At 36.1% G+C, this 12193-nt stretch overlaps 1 protein-coding gene across 6 annotated transcripts in view; it reads right to left on the minus strand.

The window, feature by feature from the left end:
* The window catches only part of LOC150101153 (vacuolar protein sorting-associated protein 26B-like), a 133206-nt gene that overhangs the window by 56853 nt on the left and 64160 nt on the right, over nt 1-12193 (minus strand). The window lies entirely within an intron of this gene.

The following is a 12193-nucleotide window of genomic DNA, read 5'->3' on the forward strand; positions in this document are numbered from 1 at the left end:
CAATTTTTACTTCTTTCAAATATTTTTATTTTTCCTTTAAAATTGTGCAAACTGTAGAAGGGGCAAGAGAAAATTTCTCAGAAAGTGCTTTAACAGTGCTACCTGCTGATGGCTTGTAATAATTTCATATTTTTTCTCTAAAGTAATTGTTTTTCTTTGTTTCATTTGCTTGTTTTCTGGTTTTGCACTGTTGGAAAAGTAAAAGGGTTATAGTTAAAAAGAAAACAAAATAAAAAATCAGGTGTAATTGAAGAAAACTATGAATAACACACTAGTGACGCTAAGGCTCGTGAGTGACTGGTCATTACATACCGCGTAATTCCCTGCACACACGCTTAATTGCCTTCGCCGCACACAATTTAAAATAAAAATTCCAATACAAAAAATTCATAAAGCAGGAATTTGTGAAGTGAGAACTACCTGTATCTGTTGAATTTCATAGAGTTAGTAATAACTAGTCCAGACATATGTTCCAATATAAAAATGTGCACAAATTCGCTTGGAGAGATGCAAGAAATAAGAAAATTCTCACAGATGTTATTGTTCATAGTGATGGCTGCATGTGTATCATTTGGATGTGTAGCACAATTGCCCACAATGAGGAAAATGTTTGTTTTGCACTGTGGTCATCCACGCTTTATTGTTCGCATGGTATTTGACAGGTAATTTTTTAAAAATTTTCTTGGAATGTTGCAGTATTGGAGATTTTCCAATAATAACCGACACTTGTTTGTCACTTCCATTACTGTTAACACAAAATAAAACAGTAAGTCTATCTTTAGAGTTTTTCCCAGCTTGAGAAGATTCTCCTTTTTGAGAACCAGGGTTCTATCAGGGGGGTGCTTAAGGGTCAAAGCTGTATAACTGAGAGGAGACCTCCACATAGCCTTTAAAGGAATGCGGAGAACCGACCAGGGCTTCTGACCTAATGTCCAATCCTCACCTTCTCGTGGTGCACCCTGTTGGGTATCTACTTTGATACTGAACGAACGAGGATGGGCTGGCAATTTGGGATTTAGCCGACCAAATTGTATTCTTATTGGTTAAACCAAAATAAAAAATGATGGTACAACATGACAAAATTTCGTGCCGGCTGGGGTGTCACCCGGTTAAACAAGGCCCCCGTTGTTTTCGCCAGGGAACCAGGGCGAACAGCGAAAAGTCAGCTACTGGAACAAATCTGAAAACAAACCCCAACTCAACATCACCAGAGTTAAAGATCGGTACTATCAACGTAAGAAGCCTGAATGGCAAAGAAATGGAGCTAGCTGAGGAATTAGATAAGTACCAGATCAACATAATAGGGGTGACTGAAACAAAAAAGACCAAAACTGGTGAGATCTTTCTGAGCAATAAATACAAAATGTTATATTCAGGCAATGACAATCAAGGAAAAGAAGGAGTAGCCATAGTATTCAACACAAAATACGAGGCTAATCTTCTTGAATGGCAGTCAGTCTCAAGTAGAGTAATGTGGGCAAATATGAGAATGGGGAACTGGACAATGAGACTTATTTGTGCCTATGGTCCCACAGAAGGTTCTACTAAGGTAGAAGTGGAGGGATTTTTTGACGCTTTAGAAAAAGCAACTGACACAATGAAAAAGGAAAAGTTGGTCCTTGTTGGGGATCTAAATAGCAGAGTAGGAAATGATTGTGAGACATACAAAAATATTTTGGGAAAATTTGGAGAAAAGAGCAAAGCTAATAATAATGGCAAATACCTGTTGGATTTCTGCTCAGGACATGGACTGGTTATTACTAACACCATGTTCCAACATAAAAATGTGTACAAATTCACGTGGAGAGAAGAGGCTAGGAATAAAAAAAAGTCTCATTGACTATGTTATTGTTGATAGTGATGTTTTCTCCCTGGTGCAGGACACCAGAGTGTACAGAGGATTTGAAATTGGAAGTGATCACTATTTAGTCTTGAGCAGGATAAAATTGAATTTCATATTGAAAAGAATAACATGTAAGAAAGTTTTAAAGCGAATAAAAGTTGAGCAGCTCTCAGATGTGAACTGTAGACTAAAATACAGAAATATTATTGAAAAGAAAATGAAAGTGTTTGAGAACAGGAATCAAACAACCTTGGAGATTCAGTGGCAAACTCTGAAGGAAACATTGATTGATTCTGCCAGAGAGGCATGTGGTGAGGTTGTGTGCAAGGATAAAAAAATCAGAACTCCCTGGTGGACACAGGAAGTTGAAGAGGCAGTGAAGGAAAAGAAGAAAGCATATCAAAAGTTCCTGGCAAATAAGTCAGCTTTTACTCTTACAGAATACAGAGACAAATGTAAGAAAGCTAAACAGTGTGTAAAACTAGCTAAACAAAAGTCATGTGAGGACTTTGGCAAGAATATAGAAAATAAATATCAAGAAGGTGGCAAAATATTCTGGAGGTTGTTGAAGAAGCTTAGGAATGGAGGAAAGAGTGCTGTAAAAGGAATTAGAGATGATAAAGGTGAAATGAAAACAGGAGAAAAAGATATCCTTGAAGTATGGAGTAATTACTTTGAAAAACTGCTAAATGAAACAAGCAGTGATGACAGCACAGTGATAAAAAACACTGACCAGGCATGCAGTCAGGAATACATATCCATACTTGAAGTAGAAAAAGCCATCAAAGGCTTGAAATGTGGAAAGGCAGCAGGAGTAGATGATATTCGACCAGAAATGCTGAAGTATGGTGGTATAAGAGTCTTACAGTGGCTGCACTGCATAGTTCAGAAAGCCTGGACAGAGGGACGAATTCCCGATGATTGGAGTAGAGCTCTCATAGTACCCATATATAAAAAGGGAAATAAAACTGAATGTGAGAATTACAGAGGTATTTCCCTACTGAGTGTTCCTGGTAAGATCTATGCAAGTATACTTGAGAAACGGTTGAGAAGAATTGTGGAAGAAAAGCTTGGTGAAGAACAAGCTGGATTCAGGCCAAATAGAGGCTGTCAGGATCAGATCTTCACTTTACGACAAATAGTCGAGAAAGCATGGGAATATAACAAAGATCTATATTTAAGTTTTGTCGATTTGGAAAAGGCATATGACAAGGTGCCAAGAGAGAAGCTATTCAATACGCTGCAGTTATATGGTGTCAATGGGGCATTATATCAAGCAATACTTAGTCTTTATTTGAGTTGTGAGTCAGCAGTTAGAATTGAAGGAAGTACAGGAAGATGGTTTAATGTTAAATCTGGTGTGAGACAAGGATGTACATTATCCCCTCTGTTATTCATTATCTATATGGATCACATTATGAAGGAATGTGGTATTAAACCTGATATCAAAATTGGAGATGTTAATGTCAGCTCTTTGCTTTATGCGGATGATGTTATACTTCTAAATAAATCCGCTACAAGTCTGCAAGATTCTCTGACTAAATTGAATAGCTGTTGTAATAGATATGGTATGAAGGTCAGTAATAAAAAGACAAAGACAATGAAAATAGGCAGAATCATTGAAAATGTCAACTGTGTTGTGAATGGAGAACCTGTGGAACAAGTAAAACATTTCAGCTACTTAGGCACAATTTTTACTGAAGATGGTAAACTAAATATAGAAATAGACAACAGAATCAGCAAAGCTGGTATCGTGGGAAGTCAATTGAATAAATTCATATGGAATAAGAAAGAAATTAGTCGGAACACTAAATTAGCTGTATACAAGACAGTGTTCAAACCAATTTTAACTTATGGATCTGAGAGCTGCGTCAGAAGTAAAACACTTGACCAAAGACTAGAGACCGCAGATATGAGAGTCCTGAGAAAGATTAGAGGCGTGAACAGATGGCATCAATGGCAATATCATATTAAAAATGAGGATATTAGGAAAGAACTTGACATTGTCAGCATCCAGGAATGCGTTAGCAGAGCTAATCTCAGATGGTATGGTCACTTAAATAGAATGGGAGAGGAAAGATTAGCAAAACAAGTGTTCTCTGCCAGGTTGGCAGGAAAACAACACAGAGGAAGACCAAGATATAGGTGGATTGATACGGTACAAAGTGCCTTAGACGATAGAAATATAAGATCTGATAATGTTGGAGTCTTGACAAGTAACAGACTGATTTGGAGGAAAATTGTAGATAGGAAGTTAGTAATGATGTAATTTTTTCATATAGTACTGTCATATCCTGTACACCCCTTGAGGGTACATGGCAGGAATTTGATGATGATGATGATGATGATAGAGCATTTGAAATAGAAAGTGTTCACCATTGAGTTTTGGCATTAAAAACAGAATATCATATTGAAAACAAAAGTGTGTAAGAAAGTTTTAAAAAGAATCAAAGTTAAGCAGCTGTGAGAAATGAACTTTAGATTCAAATACAGAAATATTATTTAAGAAAAACTGAAAGGGTTTGATAACAACAACTAAAACTTGGAGATCCAGTGGCAGACCCTGAAAAAAAAAAAAACAGTGACTGATTTAGCCACAGAGGCATTTGGTGCTCTGAAAGAATATAGAAAAAGAAAATGTAAGAAAGTGAAGCAATGTGTAAAACTAGCTAAACAAAGGTAATGGAAAGACTGGTAAGAAAAAAGATAAATATAAGGAAGGTAGCAAAATATTCTGGAGGCTATTGAAAAAGAGCTTAGGAATGGGGGAAAGTGCACTATAAAAGAAATCAAAAATGACAAAGGTGACATGAAAACTGAAGATAAAGACATTCTACATGTCTGGAGTAACTACTTTGAAAGACTGATAAATGAAACAATGAGACACTCAACAGGAATATATATCCAGTTTGGAAATTATGTACTTTACAACCGTGTTATAAATAACTATTTTTAATTTCCCGATGTTTCAACCTTCATATCAAGGTCATCATCTGGAGTATATACAAATATACAAGGACAAGCTGAGTGACATTTCACACAGTAAGCTAAAGAAACACTGATCTGATCACCGGTTATTCTATATGACCTCTAGTGATAAAAAAAAAAGATACAGATAAAATTAAAAATGAATTAAATATTTATAAACTACATCAAAGCTAAATTCTATTTAAGATAACATGGGAGAAACATTCTTTCATATTGATAGTTTTCTTAAAGTAACAATGATGTCCTATTTTTAACATGACAGTTGTTATATTAGATTTAAGATTCTGGATTATCTATAGTTAGCTCTTAGGAAGAAAGGTTTTCCATGAGTAGAATATTTGCCTTCTATATGCTTGGGATTTTTAGACCATCATTATCGTTCAGATTGGGGTGGTTGATAAGAATCTCACAGGCTTCCTTAAATTTGTGTTCATACCATGTTTTGGTGTGATGTAAACAACTGATGCTTTTCCAGTCAATTCTATGTAAAGTGTTCAGGGCATGATCAGAAAGGCCAGCTTCACCATAGTTACTATATTTAATGTGTCGTTTATGTTCCTTTTGTCTGATAGGAATTGTGCATCCTGTTTTCCCTGTGTGTGGTAGATTAAAGGTGCAATAAATATGGTATACTTCAGGGTGGGCCAGCGGAGGGAGTGGGTGTTTGGATGAGTTGAGTAAGCTTTTTAATTTTGCAGGAGGTTTAAAGGTGGCTTTGAGGTTGTATTTCTGTAGTATTCTGTTTATTTTATCTGATGTCCCTTTAATGTAAGAAATGGTTATAGTTTTATTGCAATCTTGTTTTATCTTTGTTTTTTATTGAGGTCTTGTAGAGAATGTTGTTAATGGTGTTTCAGCTGTAACCATTTTTTAGAAAAGTATTGCTGGTAACTTTAAATTCATCTTTCAGTGCTTGTTAAACAGCGTTTAACAAGCACTGAAACTGTTTCCTGCGCTGTTAAACAGTTCTGGTAAACAGCGCAGGAAAGACTGCCAGAAGGAAGACATGTGACAAGCGTATCTAAAAATGGAAGTGTGTTCTGTTTTTCAATCTCAATTGTGAACTGTAAGCATTTGTGTTGTTTGTTTAGGTGGCTAAGGAAAGTGTCTAGTGTCTGGCAGTCATGGGACCAGATTGCAAAAACATCATCAATGTATTTATGCCAAACTTTGGGTTTTAAAGGAGAGGAATCTAGAATATGTTGCTCAAAATGTTCCATATAAAAGTTAGCAATGGGAGGTGGGGGGAAGGGAATGGTGAGCCCATAGCTGTGCCTTCTTTTTTTTAGGTAGAAAGCATTTTGCCATACAAAATAACCAGAACGTAATACATGAATAAAGAGCACTGTGATATCTGGAAGGAATTTGTTCTGTAAAAGAAGGATTGTGTCATTGATTGGGACATTCGTAAAGAGGGGCAGAGACATCAAAACTGACTAATAAATCATCTTTTTCTAATGTAATGTCTTTGATTATGTTTATGAAGTGTTGTGTGTTTCTGATATAGGAGGGGTATGACCTACCAACTCCTTGAGTGTTGATGCTAATTTCTTGGCTAGGTGATAATTCGGGCTGGCTATACCTTCGACTATCGGCTGGAGTGGTGTTGTTTGTGAATCTTAGGTAGACCGTAAATTCTCAGAGAACGAGCGTAGTGCAAAAGTAATTTTTTGACTGCATCTTTAGGCCATGTAGTAATTGATTTAAGCAGTTTCCCTGTTTTCTTTTTTATTCTATTGGTTGGGTCGTAGTTAACAAGTTGGTATGTACTATTGTCCGAGACCAGCACATTCATTTTTTCTAAATATGTGGTTTGGTTTAGAATAATTGTGGCACTTCCTTTATTGGCTCTAGTTATTATGATGTTCAGATTTGATTTTAATGATTTCACTGCTGTTAATTCATGTTTTGTTAACTTGCTTGTTATTGTTTTCTTATAATTTATATTTAAAATGTTGGCGGTTTCTAAATGTATTTTATCTGCTATGGTATTTGGGATGAATCTTAAACCTCTTTCAATATTACAAATAAAATGCAGTTTGTTCATCACTCTAGGTGCTATGGCAAAATTTAGACCTTTGCTGAGTAGCAAGAGTTCATCTTTATTTAAGGCGTGGTTGGATCGGTTAACTATGTTACTGTTACCCGCAAGCAATTGGTGGCTCCTGTTGTTTCTTGCTTCTCGTTGGTTGTTAAGGGGGATTCAAATATGTCAGTTAGTTTTGTCGATCTTTTAGTCTATGAAATTTGGATATGAGATTTTTTTTCTTAGTTTGAAGGATATGGTTCACAGTGTTGTCCGTAATCTTTTCAAGGATAATCCGAATATCTGCGTTCAAGTAACTTGAAATTTCAGATTTTACATTTTGTACCTGGTTTTGAGTAACAGACAAGTTTTTTCTAGTAGCCTGGATCTGTTCTCTGAGTAACGCTTGCTCCATGCGGTGGTATATTCGTTGCACCTTTGTTGAGGTAAATTTTCTCTTCAGTTTGATACAATGTAGAATGATATTGCTGTCCCTACAATGTTTTAAAAATGCCAGTTGACTGATCAAACCAGAAACACGAATCTCCATGAATTATCAGAATCCTTTCTTTTAGTGTTGCACAGTGATTAGCAGATTTTGGAAATTATGGACTTTACGACCGTGTTATAAATAACAATTTTTAATTTCCCGACATTTAGACCTTCGTATCAAAGTCATTATCTGGAGTATATACAAATATAGAACTATACAAATATAAAAACCTTCCAAAATGAATGCTGATCACCATGCAACACGAAAAGAAAGGAATATATATCAATACTTGAAGTAGAAAAAGCCATCAAACTGCAATGGAAAGGCAGCTGGAGTACATGCTATTCAACCAGAAATGCTCAAATGTGGAGTTATAAAAGTTTTACAGCAGCTACACTTCCAAATTCCGTATGACTAGAGTAGAGCTGTCATAGCATCCCTCTATAAAAATGGAAATAAAACTGAACAAAGGAATTTCCTGAGCGAGAGTGAATGGCAAGTATTCTTTAGAAATTGCAATTGTGGAAGAGAAGCTTGGAGAAGAAAACACTAGATTCGGGCCAAACACAGGTTGTAAGGATCAGATTTTCACTTTAAGACAAATAATTGGGAATCATGTGAATACAAACAAGGATCAGTTTTGTATATCTGGAAAAGGCATATAATAAGGTGCCAAGAAGAAAGCTCTTCAAAACACTACAGTTATATGGTGTAAATGGGACATTATATCAAACAATACTTAGTCTATATTTGAATTATAAGTCAGAATGAATGCACAGGGAGATGTTTTCGAGTTAAATCAGGTTTGAGACAAGAGGAGATTTTCTCCATTGTTATTAATTATCTCTATGGATCACCACATGAAGGAAAGTGATATTAAACAGAATATCAAAATTGGTGATGTTAATCTCAGGTCTTTACTATGCAAATGATATTATACTTCTAAACAAATCCAGTAGTATGCAAGATTCACTGAATAAACTGCATAACTGTTATAATAAGTGTAGTATGAAAATTAGCAATAAAAAAACAAAGACGACATGAAAATAGGCAAAAACATTGAAAACATCATGGAGAACCTATAGAACAAGTAAAACATTTCAACTACCTAGGTATAATGTTCTCATATACATCCCCTGAGGGTACATATCAGGAATTTGATGATGAGATATAATTTTTAGTGAAGATGACAAATTAAATATGGAAATAGGTAACAAAATTAGCAATGCTGACATGGAAGGAAGTTGACTGAATAAATTTATATGGAATAAGAGAAAAATTAGTCAAAACACTAAATTAGCTGCATACAAGACAGTGTTCAAACCAATTTTAACTTATTATTATTATAACACAGTCAAGTCCGCACGGTTAGCCTAGTGGCTTTGTGCTTCGCAACCATATGCCTGGGGAAGGAGTGTACCAGGTTCAATTCCTGTCGAAGACGTGAGGAACTTAAGTTTGGGCGCGGGCAGTAGGGTTTTTTCCACCAGTTTATCTGCCGTTTTTCATCCTGCAAGCAGGCAAACCTACTTGAACATACGCTTCTACAGTCAAAAATATATCCCCCCCCCAGAGCGACAGGTCGGTTGGGAGTGGTACTAACAAGTAGTTGCATCTAAGTAACATGCGGACCCTGCATGGGAAGCGGGAATAACGCGTCGTGAAAGAAGAAGATTATTATAACACAGTCAGTTGGTGGAATGAGTGAAGGAGACAGAGTTGTATAGCAGGAACCCTCCCTTGACGAGTCTTTCGACTCCCTGGAGGTGTCTAATAAAACACAGGCACCTCCATGGAGTCTGAAGACTCTTTGCAGGAAACCCAATCTATCCACACAATCTATCATACCTCTCCTTGCACCTTAACAGAAAAAGCACTCACAACAGACTCTAGCAGCCCATTCCACTCATTCACCACTCTCCAAGCAAAAAATATAGTCCTCACGCTTCTGCTGATCACACCTTTATTCAACTTCCAGGGATGACCCCTTGTTCTTGTCCCTCTAGCCAAATGATGAAACACTACCCCTGCATTTATGCTATAAAATCCTTTAAGCAACTTAAATGTTTCTATCTTATCCCCTCTTTTTCTCCTATCAACCAACTTCTGCAATCCGCACACCTTCAATCTATCCTCATAAGGCACATCCCACAAGCCACTCACTCGCCTCTGAATCCTTTCCACCGCTTCCATATCTCCAAGAAACCCAGGGGACCAGATTTGAGCACAGTAATACAGATGTGGGATCAAGGCCTTATAAAGAGGAATTACAACTTCCTTAACTTTACTTGTTAATGTGTTCTTCACTAGCCAAGTAATCTTATGTGCTACCTTAGCAATATGTCCTCTGAAGTTTAACTCTGTCTACCACCACCCCTAAATCTCTGGCTTCATCCATTTCCTGGAGTTCAGTGCCATCAATGTGATAAATGGCTTGTAATCTATTTATCCCAAAGTGCATAACTTTACATTTCTCAACATTAAACTGACACCCATTATCTTTTGCCCATACTGACAGCCTATTTAAATCATCCTGCAAACTCTCCACATTCGTCTTGATTAACTATTACTCTACCTAATTTCCAATTATAAGCAAACAACTGAATATTTCCTTTTAGGTTATTTCCTACATCATTTATGTATAAAATAAACAGCAATCGTCCCAGCACTAAACCTTGTGGCACACCACTAGTCACCGGCTTTCGCCTCGATTCTGCCTTTCCATATAACGCTTTTTGATATCTGTCCAGCAGCCACCCTCTTTATCCACTTAACCAGTGTCATATCCATTTGTACAGAACCATTTGTTCTAATTTGCGTAACAGTTTCATGTGGTATTCTGTTAAATGCCTTTGCAAAATTCAGCAAAATCATCATGTTGCCATTTCCTTTATCCAACTCAGCTGTTACTCTATTGTAAAAAGTTAGTAAATTACTAAGGCATGACCGATCCTTCACAAAGCCATGTTGACCCTCATACGGTATATTTTTATCTACCCATTCTTGAATTCTCTTCTTTACTAGACCAAAGCCCTGGAGACACAGATATGAGTTTTGAGAAAGATTAGGGGAATGAACATAGACGCCATCAATGATAATATTGTAAAATCTCTCATGATAAATTAAATTAATTAGTTGAGTTCGATTTTACAGAGGTTTCCTAACATATAAAAAATAGAAATTATGTTGTAATCAAATAGATGTGATAATTTTGCTGTAAAAATGCATAATTTACTTCCCATTGAGTTGTATATGTAAACAGAAAAGAGGGGATTAGAGAAGAATATTTAAGAGGACTGTGACAGAACAATGGGGCTTTTGGACTTTTTTTTTTGAGACTTTCTCAGACTGTTGGTTCCTTTCTTCGAAGACGGAGTTCCAGGTCATAATCAAATGGAGCTCCTGTTTGAATGTATCGACGTGCTACTACCTGCAGTCATAATGGAGACTTCAACAGTTCCCTTCCAGTCACCGATGGGAAATCGCAGTGGCAGTACTGACAGAAGAATCACTCCAACTTTGTCCAGCAATTCCCAGAGCAAGAACCGCCACATCGTCCAAGCAACAATCATAACTTATGATGAAGACATTACTGAGCTTTGTACAATTGACTGAATGGTGTATGAAAAAGGCTGCTGTGAGTAAACACATTTGTTAATGTTTTGGAAAGGTACAATTGGAATTAGTATGTGTAATGCGCATGCTTACAGATATTTGTTAGTGAAATGTTAAATAATGAGTCATGGTTACAAAAGAGTAAATTGATTGTAAATTTGTACTTATAATAGAAGGAATTAAGTTAAGATGTAACTTACGGAATAGCTACATGCTTATTACAGATAGGTTAGCATTGTGATGGAATTAAGTAATTGTTATGTGCAGAGTTCAAAATTGTATGTTGTAGCTACTGTGTATTTGAATAATTTGAGAGAGATCTCCTCTTCCCTTAGATGTGTGTATTGTACTTTCTTACTAGCTTAAAATGAAATGTTTTGTTTGTTTAACTACCTTGACTGATCTATTGCCAATGCACTATTTCTAAAAAACTAGAGAGCCCGTGTGCACCATAGACTGAGAATCGCCACAACTTGCTATAGGAAATTATGTATATTAACTATGATCTTGCCTGTGTGCCTTGCCTTAATTCTCAAACTACTTAAATTTCAATTAGAATGGCGCAGACGTTATCAAACAAATATTTCTAATTGAGTATTAAGTTATCGGCCTATCTATGATATGGCCGATAACTTAAAATCTGTTTATTAGCAGTGGGAACAGGATATAAGATTTGGTAGGATTAACAGTGAGATATATGTTAAGCAGATTAAAGTTAAATTAAGAGTAAAGTAGCATAGAGTTAGCTAAGACATAAGGTGACGGGAGAGCAACATGTATAAGGTTAACAAAGGCACAGTTGAATTCAAAATACAAGACAAGGAAGAAAAATTTTACAATGCACAGTCAACAACCATAGAATATTACAATATCATATTAAAAATGAGGAAATAAGGAAAGAACTTGATGTTGTTAATATTCAGGAATGGGTTAGAAGAGCCAATCTCTGGTGGTATGGTTACTTAAACAGAGTGGGAGGAAAGATTAGTAAAACAAGTGTTCTTTGCCAGGTTGGCAGGAAAAAGACCCAGAGGAAGGCCAAGATATAGATGGATTGATACAGTAAAAAGTATCTTAGGACAGAAATGATTGTGGGTACCGGCTAGAATCAGTCTTCTAACGCCATGGAGGTTCCCATATAATGATTTTTATAATAAGAAGATCAAATGTAATTTATATTTCTATGATGAAATCTGTTACTCGAAAAATCACAAACTCATTTTTTTTT

This window comes from Typopeltis vanoorti, chromosome 12 (genome assembly GCF_054136105.1).
Source record: "Typopeltis vanoorti isolate ZY-2024b chromosome 12, IOZ_Tvanoo_1.0, whole genome shotgun sequence".
Classification (NCBI taxonomy): domain Eukaryota; kingdom Metazoa; phylum Arthropoda; class Arachnida; order Uropygi; family Thelyphonidae; genus Typopeltis; species Typopeltis vanoorti.